Source organism: Trichechus manatus, unplaced genomic scaffold (genome assembly GCF_000243295.1).
Source record: "Trichechus manatus latirostris isolate Lorelei unplaced genomic scaffold, TriManLat1.0 scaffold00038, whole genome shotgun sequence".
Taxonomy (NCBI): domain Eukaryota; kingdom Metazoa; phylum Chordata; class Mammalia; order Sirenia; family Trichechidae; genus Trichechus; species Trichechus manatus.
Window position 1 is genome coordinate 11489037 of NW_004443974.1, and position 16693 is coordinate 11505729.

General features: G+C 47.0%; 2 protein-coding genes across 2 annotated transcripts in view; one reads left to right on the plus strand and one right to left on the minus strand.

Moving 5' to 3' along the window:
* The window catches only part of ANGPTL2 (angiopoietin like 2), a 33281-nt gene extending 29591 nt beyond the window's left edge, over window positions 1-3690 (minus strand). Inside the window, exon 1 of the mRNA XM_004375682.1 lies at window positions 3194-3690. The gene's annotated coding sequence lies outside the window, so the exon portion shown is untranslated. The remainder of the gene's footprint in view (window positions 1-3193) is intronic.
* Window positions 1-16693, plus strand: part of RALGPS1 (Ral GEF with PH domain and SH3 binding motif 1) — a 364308-nt gene that overhangs the window by 221957 nt on the left and 125658 nt on the right. The gene's annotated exons all lie outside the window — the stretch shown is intronic.

Genomic DNA, 16693 nt, shown 5'->3' on the forward strand with positions numbered 1-16693 from the left:
TGTCTGTTATGTTTGTTCTAATATAGCTACCAGTCACCATCTCCCTGACGTTTTCTCAGAAATTTCTCAAGTGTGGCCTAGTGTAGACCATGAGGACCTGAGTTCCAATTCTGAAACTCTAAAGGAGTCTCTAAGTAGGGATGTAGAAAATGCATAATCAAATGTTTCCCCAAGGTTCTACCCGCACTGGACTGGTGCCAGAGTTCTGTGGCCCTGCCATGGGAGGCAGCGTCACAGGGTACCCAAGTGCACAGGTTTTGAAGTCAGACAGCTGGGCTTGGAACCCGTTTCACCTCTCAGTGACTTTATCACCATTCATCTGAACCAAACCAAAACCCGTTGCCATTGAGTCAATTCCAACTCATAGCGACCCTATAGGATAGAGTAGCACTGCCTCATAGGGTTTTCAAGGAGCAGCTGGTCGATTCGAATTGCCAGTCTTATGGTTAGCAGCCGAGCTCTTAACCACTGTGCCACCAGGGCTCCACTCATCAGAAAGAGGGGTAATAATAATGCCTGTTCTGTTTCAGAGGTAGGCTTTTGTGAAGAGTAAATGATACATCAAAATCGGGTAAGCTTACGGATTTAAGATGGGTGATATATCATTCTGTAGGATAGCAACCAAAACAGACTTGGCAGCTGGGGGCCCTGAGGGTCAGGAGAAGAGAAGTCAAGGCACCTTGAACGAGGCGGTAAAGTGAGGTAGGGGAAGGCACGGGCTTTGGAATGGGACAGACCTGAATTGAGTCTCACATAATTATTAACTGTGTGACCTTGGGCAAGTTACTTATCCTCTCTGAGCCTTCTAGGACCTACCTCCTAGGGTTGTGGTGAGGATGGAATGAGATAATGCATGCGCCTTAGGAAGCCCAGTGGGTGCTTAATAAATCATTGTGGGATGGAAGAATGGATGTGAACTGGCTTAGTTGCTCTGCTCATGAGCTTACGGTGATATTGTGCAGTCCCCTCCTGGACCGTGCGCTTCATATGTTTTTGTCTGTTTCTCCAAGACTACCTTTAATTAATTAATGCCATTTTTGTTAGCCAGGCTCATGAAGTCAGTCAGCATCTCTGCTCAGCCTGAGCTTCCCAGAGAGCACAGTGAGCCACCATCATTTTGGCTGGTGCAGGGAAACCTGTGGCTTCAGCAGCCCCAGATGCCTTGTACTAGAGAAGCAAATATTTAACGTCAGCTTTTCAAAATGCCTCCAAGAGCTCACATTGTGGCCAGACTTGGTGAGGAGTGTGGTATGGGAGAACTGTCCTTGCCCCTCCCTCTGCAACCCCAGGACAGGCCTGGCCATTGGTCCTTCTGCTTTGTAGACCTCCTACAGCACTGAGGCAGCTCACTTTTCTCATCCACTGAGGTTCTGGTGGGGAAACCAACAGACAGACAAGTGGTGCCTGTGTGGGTGGTAGGACATTCTTCTGTAAGGTTGGTATCAGATGCAGCTGAGGTCCTTTTGTCATTGCATCTACACTTTTCCTAGAGTGGACCTTTAGGATCCAAACATGCTGCAGGTGGTCTCAGCCCCACACCTCAGACATAAAGCCCCCCCTCACACTCCTGGAAGGAGTAGATGGTGGTAGTGGCCACAGCATTGGCTCTGCTCTGTGGAATATTCTGAAAACCCTAGCAGGATGCATCCAGGACAGGGAAAAAAATTGGGTCTCTGGTCTTGCCTCTCTGTATTCTGATTGTTATGGTTTATAATATCAGTAATAACATTTTCTGAGAGTTTGTTGCACACCAGGCACTGTACTAAGGCCTCATCATGTGTGCTCCTCCTAGAAAGCAGCAGAGTGTGCTTCAGAGTGGGCACTCTGAAGCCACACCGTCAGGTTCAAATCTTCGTGTTGGCGCTTATTAGCTGTGTGGCCTTGGGCACGTCACTGAACCTCTGTGCCTCAGTTTCCTCATCTGTAAGATAGGAGTGAATAATAGTACCTGTGTCATAGTGTGGTTGTGAGAATTCTACGAGTTGGTAAGTGGCAAAGGGTAAATGTAATATACATACTAGCTGTTACTATCACTATTGTTATCCCATGTGTCTGCCAGAATCACTTGGCTTATAATTAAAAGAGCCAAGATTTGAACCCAGCTTGTGAGCACTACCCTACTCTGCCTTGATTTGGGAAAAATACACATGGGGAGCATTTGGCCAGCTTCGGAAGTGGCATTCTCAACTTTCCTCAGAGCCCCAGTGAAAAGAGATCCTTTTCTGAGTAACTGGCCTCTGGGAGCTTTCATAATCCCACAGCAGAGGCAATAGCTGACCCGTGACACACATATCACAGATGGAGAAGGGAGGGATCAGTGAAGAATTTGTTTGGAAATGTTATCTAACGCTGAGCGCTTTCAAGGGACTTGGTATGTGGAGTTCTGCTGGGGTGCCAGAGAAGCCACGTCCTCCCCCATTTCCAGGCCACGTCCAGCCAGTTGGAGAGCTGGGGTACTGTCCAGTCCTAGGAGGGATCAAGCATCCTCTGGCACAGAGAGGAAGTTGAGGCAGCACTTTGCCCCAAGTCACAGAGGCAGAAACCTCTGGGTGACATGTCCCTTCCAGCACTGGATGCCTCTGCTCCTCTCCTCACCAGCTGGACGGAGGTGAGCAGAAGCGCTCAGCTCCAGGGAGCTTTCCCAACAAGGGCTCCTGGCTCTCTTAGGGCAGCCCTTGCTTTTGCTTTTGCTTTGGCATAGTGTCTATCCGGGGTGCATAGGAACGCAAAGTTCATAAATGACTTCTCAAGTCCTCCAGCTACCCTGCCTTCTGTGACTCCTTCAACAACTGCCCCTCAAGCACTCATCTGCACATAAGCATACACACCCGCACACACAAACCCACATACACACAACCCTGCTGCCAAGCTGTACCCAGGAACCTGCCTATCTTTACCCCAAAAGTTCTTTGTCTGAAGAAAGAGAATGGAGCTTCCTGATGAAACCCTTGAAATCCCAGCACATGATCTCACACCCCCAAAGGCCACCCCCTTCCCAAGTGTCTGCAGGTTCTGCCCCTGACAGATGCCTTGTTTGGCTACAAGTCAAAGCAGGAGTGACCCCCTCTGGGGTTCAGCTGCACACACACCCCCAGATGGAGGGGAGGGGTCAGAGCTCTGGAACACTGAGCCACTGGGCCAGCTGTTGCCTCTCACTCCCTGCCCCTCTGTGCCCACAGAGCTGCCCCCTTACCTCTTCCCTCTTGCTTGGCTCCTGGAACAGCTCCTCACATGCTTCGCCTTGACCGTCAGCGAGGCAGCCTTTCCATGGCCTCCAGGAGGGGTCACCGAGTCGCAGGCCAGACGGCCGCTGAGCAGCCCTGCCTCGCTGGCCTCTGCTCACTTTGCCTCCACAGCAGAGCTCCGGCCAGGGATGGGGCGGGGGCTGGCTGGTGTCCTGCTGGGGTCGCTCACAGCCTGCCTTCTCTGATGGCAGGGGCCAGCGGCTGCCTCAGTGCCATGCTCTGCAGGTCCAGGGGCTCAGGCAGTGCCGCTCAGGGCTGGGGCTCCATCCTCGGGCCGTCTGCAGCAGCCTCATTTGAACTCCCAACTCCTTTGTGGAGCCTTTACATGCTGCCGGAGGAAACTGTGAGCGCAGCCTGACCCTGGTTGGCTGCAGGCACTTCTCTCCACCCACCAGTGCAAGAGGATCCCCCAGGCCCCAGAAAGGCTCCGGGCCTCCCCTCAGCCCCAGACAGAGGCGGGCCGCCCGGTGATGTCACACTAGCTCCGGCCCCAGCTGGCCTAGCCCCTCCCGCCCCAGCCCGGCTTGGCGGCCTCGCGGGCCCCCTCCTTCCTTGGCACGGAAGGCCTGGCCACCTCTGCTCCCTGGCCCGCCCGCTCCCAAAAACCCCAGCAGCTCCTGGTGCGCTCTGCGGAGACAGATAGCTTCCCCTTTGACACAGGTAATGGCTTTAGATCCATTCCAGCTGTGCAGTCAGTTGGGAGTCAGTCTCTCCCTCTGGTTGGCTCCCTCACCTGTGCACTGCCCCCAAGAGTCCCAGGTGGGCAGGTGGAATAGCTCAGCCCAGACTGCCTCTCCCCATCAGCCACAGTCGTGGAGGCCTCACTCGCCTCTTTAAACCTAGGGAGGGAGCCCAAGGTGTCAGCACAAAAGCAGGACAATGTCTGTGCTGCTTAAAGTTAGCTGGAGACGGTGGCTTAGGACAGTGGAAATATCACATGTAGTGGGTGGGGGCAGCATTTGCATTCCCACCTGAGTGGCCTTGATTAAGTCACTTCACCTCTCTGGACATCCCTTTCTGTGTCTGTAAATGGCTTAGTATTAGCAATCTGCCTCCAAGGTCTGCAGCAAGTGTTCTGTGAGGTCACTGAGGAAAGTGCTTGGCACACAGCCAAGGGCACCATCAGTGAGCTGAACTCAGGACTCTGGAGTTAGTGGGCCAGGGTCCACAGTCCCAGAGCCTCTGCTGTATGATCCTGCTCAGCATCAGTGTTTTCATCAGAATATGACCTCTTATTGGCTCTTCTAGGAACAAATGAGGTCACTCCATCAGCGTCCTCAGCACAGAGCCTGCCACATAGGTGGAGCTCAGTGAACATTTACAGAACCAGAGCAAGAAAGATGACTGAAGTTACCCTTCAAAGTAAACATCCTACAGACATCACTGACATCATCAGGCTGGGGAGACGGCACAGAGGAGGAAGGGCCAGGCCTGCTGCCTGACATTCAGGCAGGGGAGCAGAGATGTGGAAGAGTACGAACGTGGGAAGGGAGCTGCAGGGCACAGCTTTGTCCCTCTGCTTGGACAACAGCTGTGTGAAAATATGGTGATGACTCTTCTTTCCTTTTGAAAAATAATTTTTTCAGTGATAATGGTGGGTGGTGGTGGTGATATCTGTGTACAAACTGGGAGAAAAACCTGAATGGTATTCTCCGTACCCCTGGGCACAGTGCATCGTGTTTCCTGTCTCTGGGCAGACAGGTCCACTGTGTTCCTCCTTTCCTCTCTGCTCTCCCCTCCCTCCTCCCTCCCTCCCTCCTTTCCTCTCAGGAAGTGTTTATTGGGAACCTGCTGGAGTCATTTCCAGGAAACCAAACTCCCTGTCCTCACAGAGCTCACAGCCTAGATGGGAGATAGACCTAGTGTGGTACCTGAGAAATGCTGGGCGCTAAGAGATGTGATTAAGCCTGGGCAGGGCAGTCAGGGAAGGCTCCCTGAGGAAGTGGTACTTAAGCTAAAACCTGAAGCATGGTTAAGAATTAGCCAGGTGACAGGTTGGAGAGAGGTTGGTTTGGGCAGAGAGAACAGTGTGTAAAGACCCTGTTGTTCTTGGGTGCCATCAAGTTGACTTCGACTCATAGCCACCCCATGTGACAGAGAAGAACTGCCCCATAGGGTTTTCTAGGCTATAATCTTTACAAGAGCAGATTGCCAGGTCTTTCTCCCATGGAGCCACTGGGTGAGTTGGAAGTGCCAGCCTTTCAGTTAGCAGCTGAGCACTTAACCATTGCACCGCTGGGCCTCCTTATAAAGATTCCATAGCAGATTGCTTTTTCAAAGATGGCCCCAATAATATCCCCCCAGCCCACAATGTGACCTTGACACTCGTCCCAATGCGAGGTGGGACCTGTGCCTTCTTTTGAATCTGAGTGGGCTTGTGACTTGCTTGTAACCAGTAGGATGCAGTGAAAGTGACACTGCATGACTTCTAGAAAAGGCAGTGTAGCTTCTGCCTTGTTCACTGCGGCACTTACTTTTGGACCCCTGAGCCAAGCTGGAGCTAAGAAGTCCAGCTGTCCTGAAGTTGCCATTCAGGGGCCATGTGTAGGTGAAGGTCTCAGCTGAAAGCCATCATCATCCCCCAGACATGTGAGGAAAGATGCCTCTAGATGATTCCAGTGTCTAGCCATCAAGTTACCCCTGGCTGATGAGTCACTTCCAGCTGTAGAGTTTTCTCTCTGAGGCCCCAGACATCATGGAGCAGAGTCAAGGCAATCTGCTATTCTGTATATGAATTTTTGACCCACAGAATCCATGAGTATAATAAAATGGTTGTTTAGGCTTCTAAGTTTCAGTGGTAATTTGTTACATAGCAGTAATAACTGAAACAGACCCTAAGGCAAGAGTAGATTATAGGGAATTCTTTAGAGGAGCTGAGAGAAGTGCCATTTGGCTGAGGAGCGAAGGGGAGCATGGCAGAAGATGAGGTCATGTTAGGGAGGTGAGACTTTATCCCGTGAAGGCTGAATTGATAGGAGCTACAGACAAGGCATCTGGAGCTGGTGGGAAATGGTTGCAGCCATCTTGGTGAGAGCAGCAGTTGAGGGTGACAGTGGCAATTGTTAAGCCCAACCCTCCAGGTCTCATCACTGAGTCAGGAAGGAATTCCCAGGACTTTCCCACCCTGTGGGTGCAGGTGCAGCCCAAGATTTTCTGTTACTAAAACAAATTCATTTTCACAAGTCAAGGTTCCTGGGGTCCCATCAGTTGTGGAGGAGATGGGGTGATCAGGATGGCCTTGCTCTGCCTGTCTTTCCACAGTCCTGCCCCTTTGGTGGCCTGGGGCAGTCGAATGTGTAGCTGGAGAGCCTGAGCTCTGGAGTCAAATTCTAGTTCTACCACTCAGTAGCTGAGCCTCATTCTCCTCATCTGTAAAATGGGAACAGCACAAGAATCTACCTCACAGGGCTGTTGTGAGAATTAAATGAGATGTTACACATTAAGTATAACACCCAGTGGCTAGTATATAGTAATTACTCAATACATGTTGGCTATAGTAATTTTTATTGTCTCCTTCACTGGGCAGTGAGTTTCCTGAGGACAGGGTCACATATATAGACCATGTAGAGTTCTCACTTCACATTGTTGTGGAGTGAGCAAGTGAATGGTTAAGAAGGGGAGGGTGAAGAGTTGTGGCTTAAAGTCTGACAGACCTGCGCTCAAGTTGCAACACTGTCACTAACACACTGTGTGACCTTGGACAAGTTTATTATTCTCTTAGAAACTTGGTTTCCTCATTTGTAAAAGGGGATAATACTCCTCGGAGTTGGCGTGAGGATTGAAAAAGATAATGTACCTAAAGCATTTAGTACAATGCTTGGCATTCAGCAACTTCTCAGGAAATGGTAGCTGCTGATGCTGCTGTTGCTACTGTTGCTGTTCCCAACCCCAGCCTCCTACCCATTCTTACCCAGAGCTGCTTCATCAAGCTTCTAACTTGGTGACTGATGGATCTTGAAATCCCCTCACCCAGCCTTCTCCAGAAGCACCATTTTCACCAGCCTGCTGGGCAGAAGCATCACATGACTAAAGTGTTTTTGGGAAAAGGGAATCACTTTTTCTTGTTGTTGTTTTCTCTCAGGATGAAAAATGTGTGATATTTACATGGGCAGAATACAAAGAGTCTTAACATATGTCCCACATTTGTGTAAATGACTTCATGCATTTTCATGTATTATCACCTCTTGAGAGTCAATTTTTTTTTTTTTCTGTCTGAAATGTTGGGGTGTTCTACTGAGATACTACATATGTGGTAGGAGTGTGTGGGGGGGGATGTATAATGTATATTATAGAGGGGTGTTCTGGGGATGAAGAGAATTTACTACGTCTTGCAACCTTAGCGTCCCACCAGCATGTAAAGCTTCACATATCTCAAATAGACTTTTTTTCCTCCCCCCGGCACTTTTTAAATGTCTTTCTATTGTTTCTGGCCTACATTGTTCTGATGAGAAGTCAGCTGTCTTCCTTATTGTTGTTCCTCTGTACACAATGGGTATTTTTTGCCCCTGGCTACTTTTAAGATTTTCTGTGAGCTTTGGTTTTCAGCAGTTTGCCCATGACATGACTAGATGTGATTTTGTTTGTATTTATTCAGCTTGGTGTTCACTGGACTTCTTGGGTTGTGGGTTGATGTTTTTCACCAAATTTGGGAATATGGGAGAAATTTGTTGTTTCTTCAAATATTTGTTTTTCTTCAAATATTGTTTTTCTTCCCAGTCCCTCCATCCCCTGCTTTTCTTGGAACTCCATTTACACACCTGGTATTGTCCCACAAGTCATTGAAGCTTGCCTTGTTTATTTGTTTATATCATTTTTTCTTTATGTGCTTTAGTTTGGATAATTTCCACTGACCTGTCTTCAAATTTCTTGACCCTTTCTTCTACAATATCCAGTCTGCTGTTAAATTTATCCAAAATATTTTTTTATGTTAGGTATTGTATTTTTCAGTTGTAGATTTTCCACTTGGTTTACTTTTATAGTTTCCATATCTCTTCCAAGACTTCCTACTCATTCATGCATTCTGGCCTTCATTTCCTGAAAATCCTGTGTGCATTTATAATAACCATTTTAAAGCCCTTGTCTACTAATTCTGGAGGATCAGTGAGTCTGATTTTATTGACTATTTTTTGTCTTGATTATGGGTCACATTGTTCTGCTTCTCCACATTGGACATTGTGGATGATACACTGAAGGAACTCTGGATTTTATTGTCTTCCTCTAAAGAATGTTGTATTTTGCTCTGGCAGAGAGGTAAATTATTGACATATTCTTTTGATCCTGTGGAGTCCTGGTTTCTAAACTTTGTTCAAGTAGGTTTATTTGATTCTTCCCATAGTCCTAGGACATAAACCTTAGTCTTGGGCTTACTTGTAAGGCATGGTCTTCCTGAGATTAAATTGAAAGCCTTAGGTATTCGCTAAGCCCCCTTTAACCTGGCAGGACTTGAGCTCCAAATTTCATCTTCCAGGCAGCTACTGAAATCTCTGCCTCCCTGCTTTCTATTGGGATCCTTGGGATATCTCTCTGCAGATACACAATTAAGGAGTTAACTAAGGATATGAGGGAAATTTTTACCCTAATTTTGGGGCTTCCCCCTCTGTGACTCTCTCCTGTCTGGTGTTTCCTCCTTCAATTTCCAACCTCAGACTTCCACCTCTTTCTCTTCTGCCCAGCCAATGAGACTGTTGCTTTTTGTTTTAGTTCTTATCTCCTGTGTGTCACAATGAACAGGGAAGTGCTCTGATGTGCTTCCCTTCTTTCAGGGATCATATCTCCTCCAGTTTCTATTTCTTTCGACTGTTCTCCAGTGCTTTCAAGCAGTTGTTTTTTATATCTTGTCCAAAGTTTATAATTATTATTGACCAGAGGTTTAGTTCAGTGCAGTCTACTCCTTCATTTCAGGAAATGGAAATCCCCACATCCTAATTGAATTTGTCTTCTCGCCCAAACCTCCTATACTCTTGCTGCTGTTGGTGCCCTACCAAAACCTTGTCAGTCAGTTGATGGTTCTTAATCCAGTTGTCTGCCCTCCCTGCCTTTGGTCACAGTCTGTTGGGAAATATCAACCGCATGAATTCATTGTTTGGTTCAACTTAGTGTATCCACACGGATACTGGAAAATGAAAGAAGTGTGCTGTTCCACGGGCGTTAGAGCAGCACCTTTTGTGGCTACCTGTGATGTGCTGTGCATCAGGCTCAGTATTTTGGAGGCATCATTTCATTTTCTTCTCTCAAAATCCTATGGGACGTATTATTCTCTCCTATAAACAAGAAAATGGAGGTGTAGCAAAGTGAAGTTCCTTGCACCAGGCCACAGAGCTGGGAAGTAATAGGTCTGGGATTAAGACCCAAATCAAAACTAGCAGGAACACAGTTGTCCTGAAAACGAATTGCGTTTCATTTATCCTAACATACTTTCTTGTTTTAAGATCTCTCAAATAAGGATGCATCTTACAATCGATGACATGCCATAGTTTAATGGGCAGCATTTTTGTTTTTTTACTAGAACATGATGCATTTTACAGTTGATGACTTCTCAGATTCACAAAAGTATGACAGTTTTAGTCATCAGGGCTCCAGTGAGGTTGGCCCATGGTTGAGCAACAAAAAGGCAAGGCCCCTCCTCTCCTGGTAAGCTGGACTTGGAGAAGCCTGGGGGAGTGTCTGAGCATCACGAAGCCTGTAGAACTGCCAAAAACCTTTGTCCATCCAGCTTTAATAAAACAGCTGCCTATCAGCTGAGAGTGAGCCACATAGTCCCCCCCTCTCCTGGAGACGTGGTCAGATCCTGTGACTCGGGCAGGAGAGCAGCGTGTTCTCTGGCTCTGGCAAGAAGTTAGGAGACCTGCATTTATGGGAAGGTTCTAAGGCAATGTTGCTGGTGTCCTGTACTTCCCAGTGTCAGAGACCATATCTAGGTCCCATGGAAAGCCCTTTGACGATACTATGTCTGTTCAATGCTTACTATACAAGTCCACCCAAATATCAGAACAGAGCACATGCTCAGTTACAAAGCAGCTTTGAGAGCCTGTTGTTAAAGAGCCTGTTGTTAGCTCATGTATGACCCATTTCATTCCAGACTTCTCAACCAACCTGCCAAAGGACAGACTCAAGGCAGCACCTCTCCTCAAGTCTGGACAGTACCTAACAGTCAAACACATTCATTATTCAGTCAACAAATATTTTTTAAGCCTCATCTGAGCACCAGAAGCAATCCCTGGGTGGTGCAAATGGTTACACTTTCAACTACTAGCCGAAAGTTTGGTGGTTTGAACCCACCCAGAGGTGCCTCAGAAGACAGGCCTGGCAATCTGCTTCCAGAAGGTCACAGCCTTAAAAACCCTATAGAGCAGTTCTACGCTGCACAAGTGGGGTCACCATGAGTCAGAATCGACTCAATGGCAACTAACAGCAACAGGCAACAGAGTTTGGGCTCTAGGTCAGTTTACCCAAAGCAAATTTGCTGAGAGTTTTGTTGACTGGTTTTCATTTTGTCTTCCTGGCAGTATTTTAAGGAATGTTCATTTGGTCTCTGCCCCTGCTTTCTCATACTGCAGCTGATGCTGGGACCCATCTCCAAGAGGAGAGACTGAGGAGCAGAGAGATTAGAGATTTAATTTTAGTTTTCTGGTTTCCATTTTGTCTTCATTTAAAAAAAAAAAATCTTTACAGGAATTTGCCAAAGCTGTTTAAAATCATCCCCATATACATATATATATATATGTATAACCAAAAACCTAACCCATTGCTGTCGAGTCGATTCCGACTCATAGGTACCCTATAAGACAGAATAGAACTGCCCCCATAGTGTTCCAGGCAGCGCCTGGTGGATTCGAACTGCTGACCTTTTGATTAACAGCTGAACTGTAAACCACTATGCCCCCAGGGTTTCCATATATATTTGTATGTATATATATATACACACACACATATATACACATATATATGTATATATTTAATTGTAGCCTCTGGAACATTGTCTGTGCTGGACAGAACCTTTGCCCTAAACAAGAGATGAGGAGTTGAGGGAAGTTTTATGGCCAGTGGGGGAGGATCTCAACCCTCTTACACAGATGCCTCCTGAAATTCTCATCCCAAGGAGCAGCTGAGCTGTCGCTGACCTTGCTTATCCCTCCTGGGACCCAAGGAGGCAACTGAGCAGAGAAAGCAGGACTTCTGGCAAGAGACAGATGAAGTGAGCTTCCCAGGCATGATACTAGGGTGGGGTCAGCAGGCAGAGGCACTGATTCTGGCCAGCAAGAGCTGCCAGCAGAGAGGTGGGCAGTATCATCAGGAGATCTGAAGGCAAAGTATGGACTTTCTTATTCTGGGCTCTGCCCTGACCATCTAACTCAGGGCCTAGCACATAGATTGTGTTGTTAGGTGCCGTCAAGTCGGTTCCGATTCACAGCAACCCCTATGAACAACAGAATGAAAAACCTCCTGGTCCTGCACTATTCTCACAATCCTTGTTATGCTTGAGCCCATTGTTGCAGCCATTGTGTCAGTCCATCTCATTGAGAGTCTTCCTCTTTTTCGCTGACCCTCTACTTTACCAAGCATGATGTCCTTCTCCAGGAACTGATCCCTCCTGATAACATGTCCAAAGTAGGTGAGATGAAGTCTCGCCATCCTTGCTTACTAAGGAGCATTCTGGTTGTACTTCTTCCAAGACAGATTTGTTCGTTCTTTTGGCAGTGCATGGTATATTCAGTATTCTTTGCCAACACCACAATTCAAAGGCATCGTTTCTTCTTTGGTCTTCCTTATTCGTCGTCCAGCTTTCACATGCATACGAGGCAATTGAAAACACCTTGGCTTGGGTCCGGTGCACCTTAGTCTTCAAGGTGACATCTTTGCTTTTCAACACTTTAAAGAGGTGTTTTGCAGCAGATTTGCCCAATGCAACGCGTCTTTTGATTTCTTAACTGCTGCTTCCATGGATGTTGATTGTGGATCCAAGTAAAATGAAATCCTTGACAACTTCAATATTTTCTCTGTTTATCATGATGTTGCTTATTGGTCCAGTTGTAAGGATTTTTGTTTTCTTTATGTTGAGGTGTAATCCATACTGAAGGCTGTGGTCTTTGATCATCATCAGTAAGTGCTTCAAGTCCTCTTCACTTTCTGCAAGCAAGATTGTGTCATCTGCGTAACACAGGTTGTTAATCAGTCTTCCTCCAATCCTGATGCATCATCCTTCTTCATATAGTCCAGCTTCTCAGATTATTTGCTCAGCATACAGGTTGAATACAGAACTTCATGAAGTTCTCTCTGTATGTGGTACATCCAGGGATTCTGACTCATCATTTCTCTCATAAATTCAGACTTCTCTGGGCCACGCCTGTGTGTGGGCTGGGGTCATGGGGGAAATCAGGCCCATGTCTGACTTTAGGGACTCCTCCACTCTAGCGGGGGATACAGGTGAGTCAGTATGCAATGAAGCTCCCTCTGTAATAACTGAGGGAGCATCTGGCCAGCCTGGGCAGGCAGGAAGGACTTCCTGGAGGTTGCACAGCAGATAACTAGGTAAGGCAGGTGTGAGAAGGAGTTTTCCAGTAGAAGGCAGGGGATGGGCTTGGAGAAGAGAGAGCATGTGGTGCCTGGAGCATAGAGTATAGAGAGGCATGCAAGGTCATAGAGGTCAGCAGGAGCTGGCCTTTCTCTTGAGGGCAGTAGGAGCCGCAGAAGGGAACAAACGGGGAAGTGACATGGCCAGAGTCATCCATGGATAGAATGGGGAATCGACATGAGTGGGAAAGGCTGGAGGCAGGGAGGCCAATAGGAGAGTTGGGGTGGCTGAACTAGAGCCAGGCAGTAGGCATGGATTCTGGAGAGACGATAGCATCCGGATTGATCAGGGAAGAGGGAGGGAATAAGGTAAGTGAGGAGTCAGGGATGGCTGATTTAAGCAGCTGAGATGGAGAATGTAAGAGGACAGGGGAAGATCAAAGGGAGCCTGAGTTAGAGCCAGAGAGAGAGGCTGGATGGGAGAACCCCAGAGAAAAAGTCAGGGCCAGACCTTTGCTCCAGGTCCTGTGGGTCCCCAGCCCTCCGCTGTAGCAATTCAGCCAAATAGGAGTCCTCTGAAGAGATTAACAAGGCGTCAGGGTGAGGGTAGCAAGGAATGTCATTTGGGAGGCTGGCTAGGGGTGGAAAATGTTTTTGGAGTCTATCCTTAATGTCAACAGTCACATGATTCACTGCAGAAGTATTGATGTTTTAGGGGGCTGTCCCTGACTCCACTGGAGGGTTGAAGAATACATGGTCTCTGCACCACATTACCACAATGCTGGCATTTCTCTCTCCCCTATCCCCATGTCTCTAATACTTCGTTGGACTTGTTTGCTTGTAGGTCTGTTCTCTCCTGGACTGTGAGTTCCTTGAGGACAGACCATGTTTTGTTAATAATCTCTGTGGACACAGATATTATTTTAGCATCCAGACACCACTGAGGAGCTACCCTAGGCCGTGTTCCTGTGCTGGCTCTGGGTGTCCCCGTTTAACTCCCTGCTGCACTGATCTGGCTTCCAGGTGTTCCCACTCTGGCCCTGCCCTCCCCTCCTTCCTTGCTGCTTTATCTGCCAGGCAGGTGCAGGAGGGAAGGCAGCACAGGTGATTAGCCATTGGTGGCTGTCCTGACAGGTGTGGGCGGGGGTGTGGATGTGGGCAGCAAAAGAATGTCCACTTGTATTCCTGAAAAGCACAGGTTGATGATGATGGCGTTCCCAGTATTAGCTCCTCCTCTCTTCAGGGCTGGGCCAATTCCCAAAGTGCTTTGGCATTTGTTATCTCCTTTGAGCCTCACAGCAGGCCTGGGAGGTGGGAGGACAGTGATTATTCCATTTTAGAGATGAGGAAAATGAGGCTATGAAAATATTATTATCATCATTTATTGAGTACTTACTACATGCCACACATTGTGCTGATTCTTTTATTTGCATTATTTCACCAAACCTTCTCAGTGTTTCTATGAGGATGGTACTACAGGTAAGACCACATGATGACTTTTGTGGGCCTAGGCGCATTTGCTTTCTGTGCTCTTCCTCCATAAAGAATATTATAAACTATCTTTTACAATTGCATTGGTATGTTGTTGCTGTTAGCTGCCATCAGGTCAGCCCCAGACTCATGGTGACCCCGCGCACAGTGAAATTGGGCCATTGTGATCCATAGGGTTTTCATTGGCTGATTTTCAGAAGTAAATCCACAGGCCTTTCTTCCTAGTGCATCTTAGTCTGGAACTCCGCTGAAACCTGTTCAGCATCATAGCAACACACAAGCCTCCACTGATAGATAGATGGTGGCTGTGCTTGAGGTTAACTGGCTAGAAATCAAAGCCGGGGCTCCTGCATGGAAGACAAGAACTCTACCTCTAAACCACCACTGCCCCCACTGCACTGGTATAAAGACAGATGTTTTAATACTACATATTAAAATGTTTTCTTTGACCTAGAACTTTTCCTTCTGATTTTAAAAGAAATTAAAACACTTGTCTAATGGATAACCCCACCATGGCTATAAATCCACAATCCCTTATCCACAATTCTAAAATCCAAAAAGCCTTAAAAACAGGTCTGTTTTTCAGAAGTTTGGCACAGACTCATTTGATGGCAAAATCTGATTTGAACAGATCTGAGGCTACATGTAGTCTTTATCCCACTTAATGTCACATAATTCACTGCAGAAGTATTGACGTTTTAGGGCTGTGCCTGACCCCACTGGTGGGTTGGAGAATACACGGTCTCTGCACCACATTACTAATGCCGGCATTTCTCTCTCCCCCATCCCCATATCTCTAATACTTCGTTGGACTTGTTTGCTTGTAGATCTTTTCTCTCCTGGACTGTGAGTTCTTTGAGGACAAAGCCATGTTTTGTTAATCTCTGTGGATACAGATATTAGATATTTCTTTTTAAATCTGTCATTTCCCTTTTCTTGATGAACCCACAGGGAGCTGCCATTTGAAAATGTATCTCTCTGTAGCTGGGACCCAAACCAAGTGTGATTGTGATGAGCTGGTACCTGGAGGGTCTCCAGAGTTGCTTTTCATAAGCAGATATAAGAAGGAAGTTAGAACTTGGGTTCTTGGGGGCAGAGATGGGAGACAACTTCATGGGAAATAATAAGAATAGAGACAACATTGGATGAGCACTTAGACTGGGTGTCAGCCAACTCCATGCAGTAAGAACCATCATTCTCATCCTTTTAGAAATAAGGAAAATAAGGTTTAGAGAGGTTAAGTAGCTTGCCCAAGGACACAGAGTGGGAAGTGATAGAGCAGAGTCTCAGATCCAAGCTTATGGACTCCAGAGCCCATGATCTTACCCATGATGCCATCAGGATGGCACCTGAATTCAGCCTGGTTCCCAGGGAGCAGCTCTGAGCCTCAGGACAGCAAGATCTCTAAGCAAAGGCTGGAGGAGCTGTTTTCGTGACACTTGTGGTAAGACTTGGGGCTCAGGCAGTGCTGGGCTGCTGGGAGACCTTGGGGCCAAGATGATAAAGTATCACAGAACAAAGCATGGGGCCTACCCACCATTTCTGTGGGGGAATATCCATTCAATTATTCAACAAATATTTATTGAGTACCTGCTCAGTGCCAGGCCCTGTACAGGTGCTAGGGACACAGCAGTGAACAACAGCAGAAACAAGGCAGACATAGCCCCTGCTCTTTTGAAGTGTATGGTCTCTTCAGGGAGGCAGGCAGTTGTGGTGAAATGAGGTGTTTTTTTGTTTGTTTTGTTTTTTTATTGTACTTCAGGTGAAGGTTTACAGAACAAATAGTTTCTCGTTAAACAATCAGTACACATATGTTTTATGACATTGGTTAACAACCCCATGACATGTCAACCCTCTCCCTTTTCGACCTTTTTTTTTTTTGTGAAAATATACATAGCCAAAGATACACCATTTCAAAAATTTCTGCGTGCACAGTTCAGTGACATTGATTACGTTCTTCCACTTGTGCTGCTATTCTTACTTTAAATGAAGGTTTACAGAATAAAATAGTTTCTCATTAAACAGTACACATGTTGCCCTATGACAATGGTTAACAACCCCACTACATGTCAACACTGTCCTTACTCAACCTTGGGTTCCCTATCACCAGCTTTCCTGTCCCCTTCTGCCTTCTAGTCCTTGTCCCTGGACTGCTGTGTCTCGTTAGTCCTTTTTTGTTTTATGGGGCTGTCCAATCCCCAGCTAACAGTAAACCTCAGAAGTGACTTCACCACTGAGCTAAAACGGTGTCTGGGAGCCATACTCTCGAGGTTTCTCTAGTCTTCTTTCAGGCCAGTAAGTCTGGTCTTTTTTGTGTGTGTGTTAGAATTTTGTTCTACATCCTTCTCCAGCTCTGTCCAGAACCTTCTGTTGTAATCCTGGTTAGAGCAGTCAGTAGTAGTCACCGGGCACCATCTAGCTGTACTGGACTCAGTCTGGTGGAGGCC